Source organism: Sceloporus undulatus, chromosome 4 (assembly GCF_019175285.1).
Source record: "Sceloporus undulatus isolate JIND9_A2432 ecotype Alabama chromosome 4, SceUnd_v1.1, whole genome shotgun sequence".
Taxonomy (NCBI): domain Eukaryota; kingdom Metazoa; phylum Chordata; class Lepidosauria; order Squamata; family Phrynosomatidae; genus Sceloporus; species Sceloporus undulatus.
In genome coordinates this window covers 153738982-153756898 of record NC_056525.1, presented here as the reverse complement: position 1 = coordinate 153756898, position 17917 = coordinate 153738982, and the positions used below count along the sequence as shown (strand labels likewise).

The 17917-nt window shown below is 42.5% G+C and overlaps 1 protein-coding gene across 1 annotated transcript in view; it reads right to left on the bottom strand.

Annotated features, from left to right (window-relative positions):
- BASP1 (brain abundant membrane attached signal protein 1) overlaps window positions 1-14776 on the bottom strand; it is an 84599-nt gene extending 69823 nt beyond the window's left edge. The window contains exon 1 of the mRNA XM_042462665.1: window positions 14534-14776. The gene's annotated coding sequence lies outside the window, so the exon portion shown is untranslated. The remainder of the gene's footprint in view (window positions 1-14533) is intronic.
- Between the last annotated feature and the right edge of the window lie 3141 nt (window positions 14777-17917).

Here is a 17917-nt window from a genome sequence, read left to right as displayed (position 1 = left end):
TGTGCCAGATTTGAAGCATCTCTGGGGCTGTTTCATTCCTTTTGTCCATCTGAATGTAATGTCTAGGTGCTGTTACCTCCTATTTGTTTAATGAAACTTTGGATTTCCGGTTTTAAGTCACTTACTGCATCTCTGAAAAAAGCAAGAATATTCTGCACCACCAAATAGCCCTACTCTTTTATAAATATCCCAGTCCTAAATCTTCCTAGAGTAAATAATATCACTGGCTGGGATCCACAGAACTAAGTTATGTGGAAGCATGGTCCTTGGAAATTAAAAAAATAATTTTTTTGCATTTTTTGGCTTTTAAACAGTAGTTAGGCTATAACACATTTGATTCAGAAATTGCTCCCAGTTTCACCAAAGGCTTGCCATAGGAAGCATGTAGGCTTGTGTTCAAGAATGCAAGTCCAAATCTTTTTGGACTGGGCAGAATGACTGGTATGTTTCTTTGGGATTGCCATAGTTATAAAAGGAGTAACCAGAGCTTGAAACATTACTGTTTTTAGATGTCAGCCCCCAAAATCCACAACCAGAATGGACCCTGGCTGTGCTGGGTGGGAATTTGAAAAGCTGTAATCTGAAAAAGTAACTTTTCAAAGCTCTGCACAGAACTAACTGACTCTTTCCAGACTGCACAACAGTGCTGACTCTTGCCAACCCATTTTATACACATCATGTGCCATATACAATACAAACACTAAATCACTAGAAGAGAAAACATGGTTCTGGAAGGAGAGGAGAGGCTTGGAAGATTTAGCACAAATCAACACATGCTGGATGAATTGCCCAGTAAAATATGACAAAAGGAATAAGGGGAGGTGACAGAAATAACTAAGCAAGAACTTTGGAAAAGATCCTCATTAAAAACAAATCTGTTTTATACTAGTTCACCATCATGGCTTCCATGAAGGCTCCTGGGAATTACAGAGTAGTAAGGATGTCAAGAATTCTATGAAAACTTCCATTCATCTCTGAGAACTATGGTTACTTGGATTCCTTAGGGTAGGAGAAATTAATATTAAACTAATTTAAATAGGTAGTCTGGATACCTATCCAGAGTTATCACAGAGTGCAGAGCAGAAGGAAGGTAGCACTGAGAGAAAATGGCACATTTAGCTGTAGGTATGATAAATTCAATAAAAATGAAAATAAAAAGTCCCAGTAAGAAGTATTATTCAAGACAAAATATATTCAAATGTGAACTATTTAAACATCAGCAAAACAAACAAATGGGCAGATAGATAGATAGATAGATAGATAGATAGATAGATAGATAGATCAGCAACAGCAGAATTTCTCGAGGCTCCAAAAGTGATTGGAGTGGAAACAGAGAAATTACAAATGTCATCAAAGTGATGCTTTCTGGGTGAAGGGGAGAGCAAGGAACAGCAAGGAGGCCACAAATAAACACATATAAGAGCTTTCTGTTCATCCTGAAATATTTTGAATGGTACAAAGACATCCACCAAGGAAACCAAGAAGGAAGAAGAGAATGATAAACGTAGAGTAGGTTGACAGAGGAAGGTTCACAGAAAGGCACAATAGACTATGGCCCAATACAGATGGGCCTGAGAGAGCTTTGCTTGGCCACACCGGTGCCGATCACATCATAGTTGCAGCAACTGTGCACATCCAGCCCCGATCCAGGCCACTGCTGCGGCCCTGAACCAGGTCCCTGGAAGAAGCAGATCCTATCCGCTCCTTCTTGGCTCAGTTCTTCCTGGATGGTGCAGCAACAGCATAGATTTCAGCCACATTTGGGGCATGCGTCATCTGAACACTACACCCTGAACCCAGCCAGAATCCACGTCATTTGGCCTGTGTGTTCTGGGCATGGGTCGATTTTATCCCCAAGTGAGGTGAAGAAAGAATGTAAGAAACTGGACAGTTGTTAAGTCTCAGTCACAACAAGTAACATTTCACTTAAATGAGCATTGGCTGAGCAGAAGTTTAACAACAACAACAAAAATTAACCCAAATTACTGGTCCACTTTTTTCTGGGAAAGATCTCTTCAATTAAAATTGTCTGGCAGGCTAGTACTCACTAGATACCCTCAGCTAAGTCAGCATCTTTCTGCTTCAACAAGAATCAGCAAAATTATCAATATACATATTTAACTGTCTTACAGTACAGTCTTAACCAACCTGATGCCCTTGACATGTGGAACTTTAGCTTCCCAAAATTCCCAGCCAGCATAGGGAACTGGGACTTTCTGTGAATTATAATTTAACACATCTGAAGGATGTCAATTTGGGGAAGGCTGCTGTAAGTTTTTCTTGAACACACAGATATAACAGTATGAAACACTTCAATTGCACTGGATAAATCATAAATGTGATGGGTTGCGATGGGGATTAGGGGTTTTTAATTGTATCTTTATATTGTTATTTTATATTCATAATGCTGTAATCTGCTTTGATACCTTGAGAAAAATATAAATAAATACTATTATTATTATTATTATTATTACAGTGGAAGTATGCTATGCATGGGAAATGGACATTTTAAGTGTATCCTTTCAATAGTCTTTATGTACATCTTTATTTGGAATCTAATACAGGAAATGGTGGATGATTTACTAAATTTTCTGTTTTCCTCTGAAAAAACCAATTGTCTTACACTTATCTTGTTGGCACCACAAGTTGTTCCCTTTAGAAATGGACTCTATGCCTGAAGAGGTTTTACAGGAAATCCATCACAGCAGGTTAGCTTTGGACCAGTAGCCTACAACCCTGCTTCACTGGAGCATCAAACCATCTTGTTCATTTGGCAGCAGAAGGACCAAGAGTTTTTCATTTTGGCACATTACCCAAATCTGTTCTGTCCTCAGGCCACTGAGGGGCGGAAAGAGAGGCATGGAAGGAAATCTCTTCATGGTTTCAGTGTGTGTGTGTGTGTGTGTGTAGGGAAGTTCCACTGCTGCTGAGCTTTGTGTGAAGGCACAGGTGAAACCCACTACTACTGAAGTACATGCATAGTGTAGGTAGGTAGTTGGGACAACTGAACAGCAAGGCACTGGGCATCTGTGATGGTGGAGATATGTGTATTTCCCTCCTTTCTTTGGAGGCTTCAGGGTATGAAAACCACCAAGAGACACCCTGAAAAACAGACTTTAGAAATCGCAGGATGCTTAGGGAAGAGCTTTTGTAGCTCAGGAAACAACATACATCTAACATATGTTAATATGTTAATATTAATATGGTTTTAATGTGTAATATGTGCTTAATATGTTTTTAATTGTTTTAAATTAATATTTTAATTGGACTGATAGTTTAGTGCTTTTTAACTTTCATACCTCATAATGGCTTAACTATTTTGTTTCAACTTATACTGTACATCAATTTAGATCCTGTGTTGAAAGAAAAGTGGATATAAATCAAATAAATAAATAGATTCATGGATATGCATTAGAATGTCCAAAAGAGAAAGCATCATGACCTGACGTCCTAGGACAGGAGCCAGGATCCCAGCTGGGACCACATGCACTGACATCTATCCTGAGAAGTACATACCATGGCTGGGTCTCTAAGGGGCTCATTCAACAGCACTAACGTGGTGACTCTGTGCTGCCCCTGAAAGTGCTGGGTTGGAGATGTGGCATCCGTATGCCACGCCCCCAACACACTTCAAAAAGGAACAACAAAACGCAGCTCCTATTCCCAGCGCTACAGCATGGCCTTATGATGCCCTTCATGCGCGATGCTGTTTGGATGCTACACATGAGCGACGTCAACATGGCGTACCCCGTCTGGTCATGCATGTGCCAAGATGGTGCTCAGGTTCCGTGAAAAGGGCTTGGAGCATGTAAATGCTCAGCCCTCGGGCAACCCTAGTTCGGGCCCAGGCCAGTACAAAGTGCCAGTCTGTACAGGCCCTATGTCACCATTTAAGATTCCAAAACTGGATTGACAATGCATTGGCTGTGCCAGAGCACCATGACACCAACTTCCAATCAGCTTTAGAGCTCTCCTATTATCAGATTGGACTGAAGAGGTCCACTGTACAAGAGAAGGTCCCCTATAGGCGCTTAGTAGGAGGAGAGGGGGCTTGAAACTTGAAGCCAGCACTGATGCTATGTAAGATATCTTTTCCAACCCTCTATCTGCTATAGTATATAACCAGCTTCTATCTGAGCCAATGGAATATATAACAGCTTAAAGAGTGATTAGCACTATAAAGTGGTATAGAAATGTAAGTGCTATAGCTAGCTGATTGACCTTTATTTCACAACTAAATCATGGTGCTGGCTGTTTAATCAAATCAAAAATGCCCTTCTGTAAGTGGACCAAACCAATCCAAAGTGCAAAAATATTACTTTTTAGATCCAGCTCCCAGAACCAATCATGTTGGCTGGAAGACTCAGAGTTAAGAATCTAAAAAAGTAATTTTGCCCAAGGTGTAAACTTACCTTAGTATTGAAGCATGGGGGGCCTATGACAAAAATGGAGGAGGTGAGCCCCCCTCTTTGTTCCACAACCACAGCAGATATGGCAACACATGCCTTTCATTTAAGAATGGTGTCATGACTACCATTCTAGGACTCTCTCTCAGAGTCTGTAAAATCTATTTTGGGGGGTTTTCCAAACGCAGAATGCCCCAGCCAGCATGGCAAGTGGGTTTCTGGGAATTGTAATAAAAAAGAGTAACTGTTACAAGTTCTGCTATCTACAGGGAGCTACTGCCCCATAACCTTCCAAAAAAACCATATAAATTAATTTCATCTACCATTTTTGTGTTGTCACTAGAGGCATCTTTCAACAAGGGAGGAATTGGTTCAGGAGAAAGCAAACACAAACGATCACAAGCAGTCAACAAATTTTATTTGAAGTAAGTGTTTGTTTGTTTGTTTTAATTTTTAAAAATGAAACAAAACTGTAGGATCTGTGATTTATGAGAAACCATGTTTGCTTGGGGTGGGAGGGGCAGGAAGTTCCAGGTTATTCTACAAATATTTGGGAAGACTACAAGAGGATCCATACAAAATCATCTGTGCTATTTAATAAAATGTTATGGAGTTAGTACAAGCTGCATTATTTCACACATGTCTGAAACTAGGCTTTCCTTGATTCTTCTTATGAGTTGTCAAGATAATCTGAAAATGAAACAAGGTTTTATTTTTCAGATAGTAGCAAAACTGCAACATTGAAACCCATTGTCCATATAGAAACAATTTTCCATATTTTTGTTTTGCTACATTCAACCTTAAAAACCATCAGATACAGTTTATAGCTTTTCAAATGTATCTCTCTGAAGTAAATGTATCTCTCTGAAGTATTTAGAGGCCATCAGACTCTAGGAGTCCAGCAAATTGTGCCATGTATGACATTAAAATGCTGCAGGGGAAAGATTAACTTTACGAGTGCTTTCCATTCTCCAGATAGGCTTCTCCCCCCCCCCCCCCATACCATATCTTGAGACCATTTCTTAATGCATTAAGCCTCTATTGCATTCCATATGGTTTCTATTTTCAAATCTCTGATGCTTTCAAGAATTTGATCCTTGACTTCATTCATTGTTGCCTGGCTACAATTTGCATTGACTGACAAGAAAAAGGCCAGCCAGTTCCCCCTCCTTCAGCCCATTCCCCCAAAACTGTATTTCCTGAATCGGCTCAACAACTTAATCCAAAACACTCATTCACTGGAAGAAAGCATTGCCTGAAAGGAAGACATCTTCCTCAGCCCTTTTCTGTTCTACACATTTTATTTTTCAACAAAATCAGTGAGAAACGAAAATATAATGTCCATGGGATGACTCTTTGAAAACAGTTGAATTGACAGAAATCAGTATTTTAATAGGTTGTCAGCTGATTCTTTGAATATGATAGTGTGGCATTAAAGATTCTTGCTAGTGTATTCTGTGTCTGTGTGAAATAGCACTGCTTTGGGTGCTATTAAGTAAACTACATACACCTCAGAAAATTCAGTATGAAAATCAGATATGGAAAACATCACCAATGACAATAACTTCCACACAGTAGTGTACCATCACAGAATTGTTTCTGTGCCACAAATAATCCATTAACTAAATAATTAAAGATTTATTTGAGTACCCAAAGTTCCCACCAGGTTTGAGATCAGAATCTGGCATCTTAGGATAGTGGCTAGGGCTTCATTGTGCTAGGAAAATCCACCCAACACTTGATATCTGACCCACACCTTCTTTAGCCAGCTGGCTGAGTCTCTGAGCACTCAATCAGAATTTCCCCCAATGCTCCAGAGTGACACTAGATTAAGTATCCTTAGAGTACTGCTGCTGTTGCCACTGCCAAAAAACCGCTAAGAGACTCCACCAAGGTAACAGCCAAATCACTGTATCATCATCATACAAAAGCAGAGAAGATGCGTCTATTCACTGCTCTAGTATTTCAACGTTCACATCATGCTGCATTTGCTTCTGCTCCCATGTCATTTTCTGACCTCAATTCTTACCTTATGGCTCTGGTCTACTCTGGCTTCTTAGATATTATATTGTGCTACACCAGCAGTTCTCAAACTCCATCCCCTTAAAAACTACTTATGAATGTCTGGGGTGGGGAGTTGTCAGACCAGCTGACTGTTGCTGTTGTATATCATAATTTAATAACCATAAACCTGTCTTTCTAAAGCAATGGATTCACCCATTTTTTCCCAAGCAAATTTCTGTGAATCTGAGTGCAATGTTTGCCAGCTTTATCCTTCAATTAAGCTTAGTACAAATCCTGTTTCTGTACTGGACCAGGGCCTCACCATCATGTCATGGTCAGGTTTTAGAAAAAATACTTTTTGGAACTAAGGACTTTATCACAAGGGGGAAACTGGGGAGAGGGGTAAACAGCAAAAATTGTGTGAAAATCATGCAATTGTGATTAACATTTTCACACACATCACAATTAAAGAGCCATTATCCCAGGAATAAACAGGCAATAAACAGCAACAAATCATTCACGGTATTTCCCTGTGAATTGTTTGTTGCTGTTTATTGCCTGTTTATTCCCAGGATAATGGTACTTTAATCGCAATGCCATGTGAAAATGTTAATCGTGATTGTGCAGTTTTCATGGGATAATCACTGTATAACCTCCAATTTTCCCTGTGTGATAAAGTCCAAAAACCACAAGAGATCTGGTCCAAAAAGTAACTTTTCCAAGAACCATGTATCCATCTATCAGTTCTGATGTGGCCTCAGCCCTAAGCTTTTAGACAATCATCCCACTAATCTATCAAATCAAGAATGCATACGCATTGTACTTGCTATGCCCACTTCTCCATCCCTGTGCTGTAACATCTATTAGCATTTAGTCCATACAGTACTGTGGCCATGCTCAGGATCTCCATGCCACTGCATTATATTCCTGAAAGCCATTACTAGTAGTATGTAGTACACTATGTGTATTACAGTACCATACATTTTAGTGGTTTCTCTAGGATACCAAATACTTCTGCGTGTTTTGGAAGAGGGCTGTACCATATTATGAGGTGCCAGTTTTGGTGTAATCTTTGTGGTACTTGCATTGTGCTCTGGCATTGGATCAAGTTCTCTCCCCCATCAGAGATGACAGCAGGATGTACACTTCCAGTCATAGTGGACTTATAAGACAGAAAGAACCGGTCTAGGAATTCTATCATTTGCTTGATTATGGTGGAGCTTGTGGAAGTTAAGGCCATGGTCAGTGGGAACTTGCAAATGCACAGAGCCTTGTACATGACAGGACATTCAGTAACTCATGAGTTGCCAAAAACAGAAATGGTAGGGGGAGCTCATCTGTTTCTAAAATTTCAAGTATGACCAGGGAGCCCTCGTTGATCTTTATAGTCATTAAAGGGAAGCTGCCCTCCAATCCCTGACAACTTCCCAGTTGCTGCCTTAGGGGAATAAATGAACTATGAACATGCCCAGAAGCACTTTGGTGTAAATGCATATGTTCTGAGACAGATGTTTGGCATTGCAAACAAGACCAAAGTCTTGGTCCAATGAAGATATACATGGAACTTGTTGTTTTAATGTTTTAGCAAATATTTCTAATACTTCCACTATAACATGTGTGACGAATGTTACAGTGTGACAAATGATGGTAGTGGGGACTTTGAGGGAGACAGCAATAAGGACACAATGACAACATTCAATTGTCTGGCATCCTGTTCTTAATTTTAATGAAATCTGTTTATTCCTTTATTGCATACCCAATGGACAATGGTTCAGGTACACCTCACCTGTAACATCTGGAGTGTAGAGCTAAAGATCCAGTATGGGAAGGGAATGATGTAACATTTGCATTTTCAGCAGGTATTCAGCCTGTTTCTATCTTGGGATGGAAAGTCAAGCCTTGTGTGCTAAGTCATGAGAGGAGGGAGGGGAAGAATAGAGCTTTGCTTCTTGGGCTCCATTACTTCCAGATGTTTAATGCACTGATTGAATAAAGGGTTAGATATACTAGCACAACAATGGCTTGGCATTGTACCAGCCATGCTACAAAAGTATCATGGGCAGGCAAGATTCATGAACCAGCAGTCAATGATAAAACCAGAGGTCTATAGCCCATGGTGCCCCCAAGAAAGTACAAACTCTGTCTTCCCAGGAAACAACGCTAATCTTTCAAAAGACAGACAGACACATGGTTGGTTTATACAATATTTTCTGACTGTTCTTTTCTCAAGAACAAAAAAGTACAAAGGAAGGCAGAAGGAACATGGAACGAAATAGGTACTGGGGGAATACAGAAACAGTGCCCCGTACCAAAAAGAAAACTAATTCAAAACACATTGTCATTTCTGAGCCTTATATATAAGCCTTATATTTCTCCTTATAAACCCTGAGGGTTAGGATCATGGCCTTTTCACCAGGAAAGACAATACCTAGGCTTTCACTAAATCCATTATTTCACATTACAATCAGGCCTATGGAATAAATGGTCTAGTAGAGTGTGATAGACTAGCACCCCAATTCCTATCATGTTTATTTGTAAAGATTTCACAATGCTATCTATGGAATTTACACCCAAATAAGCATGCTTACAAGTGTGCTCTCTGCGCACCTTTTGGAAACGAGCCCCTCTAAATTTGCTTGGATTTCTTTCTGAGCAAATATGTAATGGCAAATGACTTCTCTAAATCTCACTTACCAGGAATTAACTTCCCCTGTACTCACTTCTAAAGAAATATGCCCAACACTTGGCTAGAGTCACTTCTAAAGAAATATGCCCAACACTTGGCTATTCTTTCTTAACAATTCTGACTGAACAGTTTCATCAGTCAACATGTACCCAGTCCTAAATAATTATGTGGAACCAAGTTCCATTGGCTTAAAGGAAACAGGTTTCTGGTTGCTATGCTGAAAAAGATCTGGCACCAGTTACTAACACAGAAGTGAAACTGCTAATGATTTAAAGAGAGAAGAGGTTTCCATCTTATACAGTGTTGTGGGTTTCCAACAAATGTTTATGGGTTGTTTTTAAAAGAGAGAGAGAGACTTCTGTTTTCTATATGATGTGTTTCTCTAAGCTCAACTACACACTACATAGTATCAGATCAGATCAGCTGTAACAGGGGACTGAAAGACAGAGAAACACAGGACCATTGTAGAAAATGTATTTTATTTTTAACATCCAACTGCAGTTACTACTTTTGCCATCTTAGTGGATGGAAATTTTAGTTGGTGTAATGTGGGGAGGGCTCTTAAGACATCATTTCCAGTTGCCTTAACAAGAGTGGAATGATTTCTTCTCTTACAGTTTCTTTTTAAACACAAAATATTTAGAAGGGAGGGGCCTAGAGAAGAAGAATGTAGACAGGGTTATAAACATTATTTCAGACATCACATCTGAGTAAATTTAGATCCTTTGAGCAAGATTTTAGCAATGTGCAGTGAAGGGGGCACATGCTTACTTGGATCACTTTTTTCAAAGAAACAATGTGGTGTGTGATACAGTTATTTCACTACCAACAGTTATTTCACTACCAAACTTCCTTAGTTACCCAATCACCTGTTTGGACACATGATCATGTACCAAAGTAAATGAGGAAGAGGGCAGCTCATTTGGGAGCTTGTAGTGGCTTTATTTGACTGTGGAGCATAGCCTTCTATACTTAAAGTACGACTCACTACAAGTAAAAGCACAATGTGTTTATCCTGGATTGCATCTTGGAAGAGATTTCACTCATTTGCAGGGTAGGTTTTTTGAGAAGGCCCTACATGTCAGTCCAGCATCTCAGCACAAGGAGTTAATATTGGGCTTATGTACCAGGTATGCCAAAAGCAGAAATCCCTCCCTTCCCCCCCCCTTCTTTCATTTTTATGGTGACTGTGGATACATGTGCTACTGTTATTATGAGGTTTGTAAAAGAGAAACCACAAGAAATGCTTTTGAAGTGTACTACTTTTTTTGGCAACATAGATATTTTTAAAGAAAGCAGTAAAGAATTTAGTCTGTTACATTGGAAAGGTGAGAGGGGGGAAAGGGGAAATCTAACCTCATGTTTAAGACTAAGGGTCCTTTCACACTAAACAGTTATAGCATGATTCCACAGCTGCCATAGAAACATCAAATGGAATCATGAGATTTGTAGTTTGGTGAGGTACTAGAGCTCTCTGGTTGAGAATTCTAAATGCCCTTCCCTAAAGTGCAAATTCCCGAATGGAACCATTGCAGTCAAAGTGGAATCATGGCACTATATCTGAGTAGGAAGAAATGCCCCTAACTGATTTATAGTTCCACTCAAACTGAAATAAATCAGTTTTAAAGGTGCTGCTAGATTCCACCTCTCCCCCAACACAAACTTTGCAGGGGGTGGGGAATGAAGTATTTCCAACAGCAGGCTTTTCAAGTTGCTGGGAATGTTGCCCTGCCCTTTCCTAACCTACCTGTTCCTTCCCCCAGACTAAAATCTGGAGGCTTTCTGATAAATGCTGTCACTACTTTGCTATGTCTTGTGGCCAAGGCAATCATCTGTTGACTGATGGACTGATTGTTTGGAAGGCTGTGGACAGAGGTTACCCAATCAGCATTCCAAGCGACAATGTTCAGTTGGCCCAGCTACACAGGCAGATATGCAGGGCCTAGAAATGGGTATTCTCTTCAAATGTGACAGTTGCTTTCTTTTAACAAATCCTTGGATAGATCCATGTTTGGGTGAACCTTGCACATTCAGCCCATTCACTGCTATTATTTCCACTAGAATGATTGTGCTGATAGAGGGAAACTAATCCAGGGAACTTGTGGGGGCTTTTTTTTCCTGCCTCCCAAGCAGTAAGGAGGATATTTCCACATAAGCACAGACGGTAAAATGTTCACCTTGATGCAGTCGGCGAGTGTAAAATGATTCTGGTCCTTCTCCAACTGTCATATCTAAGCCAATGTTACATGCACAAATCCCTGGCTTATAAATGGAAAGAGAATGTAGGGCCTCAGAAACGACTCCAGGAGGCCAAGTTGTCAGCAGGAACCCAGATTCAAGCCTGTACTGATGACCAAGCTACCCTGGGAGCAAGTCAGTCATCTGTATCATCATCTGCTAAGGAATGAAGAGGATTTTCCCACAACATCTGGTGCAAAAATGTGGGGAAACGGTCATCCGTAACCACCATGCATCCTGGCAAATCACATTCCTTGAACTGGACAGAGAGAGAAGTGAAACGAAGAGAAAAAAATGAACCAGATGTCAAGAGGAGACCACCCAAATATGAGAGATTTTTGAATATCTCTTTCCATTTCAACTCTCCACCCCAGAAATCAGACAGGAAAAAGACAGGAGGGACAGATAAATCTGGCAAGCTCAGTGTGCCTGAATGCCTCCTATGGTGACAGATTCTTCACAATATCATTCAATGTGGGATTTAAATGTACGAGGTGCACCCAAGTCATCTAATTGTCCTCCTTTAATGGATTGGCCTAATTAGTGCCGTTCGAGGAGGACCCCTCATGTTTGCAGACAAGATGGCCAGCCTAGCAGATAGTAATCGGTCTATGAAATGGACGCCCCTGTTCTCGGCAGAATCCTTCGCAGGCCATCTTGCAAGATACCAGACACAGAAAATTGTACCAGGGCTCTCATCCACCCCACTCATTTCTTTACAACTGATTTTCCCCCCCCCTATCTCAAAAGGGGCTCGAAATTAAAAATTTAACCCCCTTCCCCCCCCCCCCGCAACAGAGCAAAAACAGCACCAGTGCCAGCAATAATAGTAATGCCACACTGACAACTCTGAACACATCTATAATGAAGGGGGGTTTTCTTCCTTTTTGGGTATGAAAGGCCATTTCATTCAGGTGGCATTGCAAATGTGAACCTCAAAGACCACCACCCTTTAAACCCAATGGAGAACTGATCAAGATGCTCATGGAGGAAGGATGCAGGGGCGAGTGGCTTTCCTCCAAGGTCTGCCATGTCAAGATGCCGGCCTTTGTTCCTCCAGTCCTGAGATGAGCCCGGCTTAACCAGAGGAAAGGAGACTCGCCTGGTCCCTTCTTCCACACCCTGCTTTCCTACGCATGCGCATGCGCCAGGCGAAGACAAAGGAATAGGTAATTACAGGAGAGGTTCATTCATTTTCCCCTGCAGTACTGCAAAAGAGAGACTCAACTGGAGGAGGGGTGTATGTGTGTGTGCATGTCCATCTATTTCCTAGCAGATGTGGCAGATGGGCTGGGTGTGAGTTCACCTACCGCTGGGCCAAAAAAAAAAGCATCCTAGTGGAGGAAAAGCAGCCCATCCTCCAGGCGCTGCGTCTCCAGAACCGCTATTTCAACTCCAGCAGGGCGTGGAGAAGAGAGCCACACTGCAGAAGCCAAGGTTTATACACACAACCATACATACATACACACACACTGTTGCTATGGGGGGGGGAGAGAGGAGGAGAGCAGTTGGGATGTCAAGGGAGGAAAGGGGGTTGCTGAATCTCTGGATATTTTGGGAGTGAAGCCAACAACTCTAATCTGAAAGGCTGAGAAGATGCTACATACATATGCTCACATACACACAGAGAGAGAGCTCTTGCAGATTTAGTCAGTCCGCATGTAGCCCAGTGTGGGAGATTACAATTGCCACCAATGTGGCTGGTTTCTTTCATTCATTCATCCTGTCTTTTTTTTCATCCATTAGTTGGTGTGAGTTTTTAAAATTATTATTCATACTAAAAATAATAATTACTATTATTATTGCTAATAATAATAATGTTATTGGTAATAATAATAATAATTACACTTGGGACTGCCAATACACCCATCCACTGTTTCCTTTAGGGTTGCAAAGGAGGGACCCAACCACATGTCAGAATTAAAGAAGGGTGTTTAAACTGATAGGTGTCCATTTGAAAAGGGGGTTTCATCTTTTCTTTTTCTTCCCTGGCACTCCATCTCTCCCCCATCCATCCTCACATTGGAGGGAGGGGGGAGGATTTGAACTCTTCCCAATCAATGCCTGTCCCACGATTCTCCCCAAAGCGCTCCACAGGTAACACAGATGGGGAAGGAAAATAAAAACGAACAAACAAAGCCCCTTTCCTTGCAGAGCTGAGCTGAGAAACCCATCGCTCCATCATCTCCCCCCCCCCTTCCTCCCCATCCCTTGATCTCAACATGGAGGCCCTCCTTCCCCCACCACAACCTCCCCCCTCCTCTATTCCCCCCCTTAAAGAAAGCTCCCCTCCCCAGGTAAAAAAGAGGGTGCATTTGTGTGTGTGTGTGTGTGTGTGTGTGTGTGTACATACAGAGAGAGAGAGAAAGCAAAGATTTCTGAAAGATGTGTGTGGGTGCACGTCCCATTTTTCACAACGGTGCATTTACACACACACACAGAGGGCGAGTATTTTTGCAATGGGTGCGTGCGTCTTCATCTAGATAGAGATACAGATAGAGATATGGGAATATATTAGAGAGATTAGACAGAGAAATATAATAATGTTAGATGATAGACAGACAGATAGATATTAGACAGAGAAATATATTAGATAGCTAGACAGATAGATAAGACAGAAACAGATAGTACGTTTACACACACACACCTCAAATATTTTAGTGGTGTGTGTGTGTGCATGCACACACACATATATGTACACACTCACATATATGTATGTATGCACACACGCGCGCACACTACCTATATTAGTCACCACATTTTATATACATGATAACATCCCAGATCCACAAGAAAGACCCAGGTCTTTTCAAACACATGTCTGTATTGTCTCTCTCCGCCTGTCCAAAAGCGACCCATCCCTGGACGCCTCGTGTCCATGATTCCTTCTCCTGCCATCCCTGGTTGTTGAATGGCTTTTTCCTCCCAAGTGCCTCTTTTCCCTCTCCTTTCAAAGTGGGCATCTGGAGCCTCACTTAGGGCGGGTCTCTCCTTACATCCAGTTCTCCTATTGTGTAAAAATGTGTGTGGGGGGGAGAGAATTAGTATCCACACCCCACGTTTCAGAGCCCCCAGTGTGGCAAGATGGGCGTAAAAAGGAAAAGAAAAGGAGGAAGAGGAGGAGATGGCACCAAATGGCCATGGAGGAAACTCTCTCTTATAGAGAGGGAGGGAGGAAGGGGGGGTCTCAGGGTCTTACCTTCTTCCTTCTCTCCTCCTGGCCCCCCTTTGGGTGACTCCTCGAAGGCTGCTGCTGGAGTAAGGCTCACCAAGCGCCCAAGAGAGACAGAAGAGAGTAGTAGTAGTGTGTGGGGAAGGGGTGTGTTGTTGTGGGTCTCCTGGTTGTAGGCTGCCTGGCTGGGAGTGGAGCTGGAGCACTAAGGCTGCTGCTGCTGCTGCTGCTGTGGCTGCTGCATTTCTCCCTCCCTCCCTCGCCTCCCTCTCTGTGTGACAGTCTGTGGGCAGTTCAAAAGCCACACATGCGCAGGCACCACACACCCCACACCCACCCACCCCTTCAGTCTGTCTCTAGCATGGCCTCCCCCTTCCTGACATTTATTTATTTATTTATCTCTGTGTATATGTGTGTGTGTGCTGCTGCTGCTGCTTCTTTTCCAACCCACCCCCTCCTCTTCTTCCTCCTCTTCTTCTTCCTCTCCTCCATCCTTTCTCTCGCCTTTAGGGGGCGCCTTGAGCCCAAGATTTTCCCTATACAGTACAGTATATATATATGGTTGTTTTTATCATTTGGTGGGAAGGCGCCTATAGAGATAATCTTGCCAAGCTTTGGGGGAAATAAAGTCATAAACTCCCCCTTCGCCTTTATTATTATTATTATTATTATTATTATTATTATCCCTTCCTCAAGAGGTTATTTGAACCCTCTCAGAGTTTGAGCGGATTCCTCTTCCATCTATTCTTGCTATTGTTTTCCTTCCAAAAGAGGTTATTCGAAAATCTTAAGGGTTTGGGGATGAGTTTCTCCTCCATTTTATGACTCTGAGGTGATTTGAATCCTCTCACAGTTTGGAGAGGATTTCATGCATTTCGTTTTTCTTTTCTCCAAGAGGTTCCTGGAGCCCTCTCAGGGTGTGGGCTGAGTTCTTGTCCTAATATTGTTATTATTAATATTGATATTAATAAGACGTTCTTGGAATCTTCGCAGGGTGTGGATTTCTTATCCACTTCCCCAGAGGTTCTTTGAATCCTCTCAGGGTGCAGATGGACTTCTTGTCCTTTTGTTATTATATATATATATATAGAGAGAGAGAGAGAGAGATTCTCAAAGGATTCAAAGAAGCTCTTGGAGAAAGGGGGAATATATATATATATGTGGAAAAGGGGGGGACTAGTATATATTATATCTCCCATCTATATATATATATATACACACACATCCCTTTCCCCAAGAGCTTCTTTCTTTGAATCCTCTCAGGGTGCGAAGCCCGCGTCTTTTGAACGTTTGCGTTGATGAGAGCGCTTTGGGAGTCTGGACTGGAAAAAGAGGGAAAGCAAAATAAAGTGGCCTTTTAGTTTTATGCCCTTATTGTTATTGCCTGGTGATAAGGACGACGACAGAGGGAAGGGGGCTCGGTCGAGGAAGACCACTCCAGACCTCCTCCTTTTCCAGGACCTGTCCTACATTTCAGCCTTCTGCCCAGGAGGCGTTTCCAGACGCCCTCCATTTGGAGCAGGGATTTCTATGTCTCGTCGTGCCCTCCATATTTCCTTGTTGTCCTCCTCCTCCTCCTCCTTTGCAGTTGGGATACTCCTCGGTGGACTGGCCGCCCTCTCTGCTCCTTCGAAGCCTGCCTCTAAGGTCTGCCTTTTGGGGAACGCTTCAAAACGTGCTCTTCTTTGGAGACCACTGTCCTTCACCTGAAAAAGTGCAGAGGCGACGCGAAAGTGGAGGGAAAAGGGAAGGGAAAGCATGAGAAGGAGCATTTCTCCAAGCCTGACAGGATTCTTCCTCAACCCTCCAGGATTTGTGCTTTTTCCCTCCTTCCTTTGGACAAGTTTCCAGATGTTTCCAGGGCTCTGCGGTCCCCCTTTTCCCTTCCCAGCCTTACACCCGCCTTGAAGGCGATGGCTTTGCCTTTGGTCCAAAACACACTGCAGAAATAACCCAGTCTGAGACTGCTTTAAGCGCCTTTGCTCAGTGCTAGGGAATCCTGGAAATTGTAGTCTGCCGAGGCACTAGAGTTCTCTGACCAGTGTTGGCCAGAGCAGTTAATGCAGCCTCAAAGATGATTATTTCCGCAGTGTGCTTTTGGACCTTTCTCATTTGGGACTGTGTTCTTGTTTCTTGTTCCTATCCATTTATTTTTATTTTTGCAAGTTTCTTCAGAGGGGGTTTGTTGTGACTGTTCTCAGGGGCTGAGAGAGTGTGACTAGCCCAGGGTGACTCACTGGGTTTCCAGGGCTGAGCCGAAATTTGAACCCAGGTCTCCAGAGTTGTAGTCTAACCCTCAAGCCCCAACACCCCAAATGTGTTTAAAACTGTCAGAGAGAGAGAGAGAGAGACTCTCTTTGGCAGGAAGGTTTTATTTGTTGTTCTGTGGCGCCCTCTAGTCTTTAAAGTACAGCATAGCAGGTCATACTTTTTGTGAATTACCTCTACTCCACCTAAAGTTGCACGGATGCAAAACATGAAGACTTCTTGAGAAATGCAGTGTCTACCTCCATAGGAGCCTGTGGCTTCACGAAGGAAGGAGACATGCTGGATTCCAAGGAAACATCTTCTTTGAAGTGCAAATGGGCATTAAATTTCCATGTCCCAGGGACCTCATGGCCAAAAAGGAAGGTGCCAGCTTACAGATTGCCCTCATCTGCCGTCTTGAACTAAGACCAGAAACAGAAAATGCAGGACTATGACTAACATCTTCAATTTTTTTTCCCTCCTGTTTGCCTGACAAAAAAGCCAGTGGGACTTTGAAAGCTGGCGACATGTAATTGTGCACCTTGGTTGGCCCCCAAAAGGTATCATTGGCTTGATACATACGGGCACTTTGCGGCGTGGCAGCAGCAATTCTAGGGCTCAGGAGCGTGCACCAACCACATGCTCCAAAGCCCTAGTATGTGTGGGCGGCGCCATTTTTGAGCGGCACCTCCCACACAGGGGATGTATTGATGATGTGTGGACATCTCAGCGCCCACACGTCTCTAAAAGGAAGCGGCGTCGTAAGGGCTGTGACGCAGCTCTTACAACATCACAAAAAGGAGTCACTCTATGCGGCTTCTTTTTTGCTGCGCAGCGGTGCCGTGCCGTTTGGTTGCTGTGGTAACGCTGCACAGCAGCGAGCCCCATTGTTTGGATGTTATTATTCTTGTGAACTAAAAATTTGAACACTAAATGAAAATGTTGACAATATGTTGGGACTACACATGCTTTTGAATGCGTAGGTCTTGCAAGCTGGGGGCTGCGGCTTCTTCAGCAGAGTCTGTTGTTGTGTTGCTGTGTGCCTCCCAAGTCATTTTTGACTGACGGCAACCTGAGTTTAAATTTTCTTGGCACGTTTCTTCAGAGGGAGTTTGCCATTGCCATCCTCTGAAGGTGAGTGTGTCTTGCTATGGTGTCTTGCTA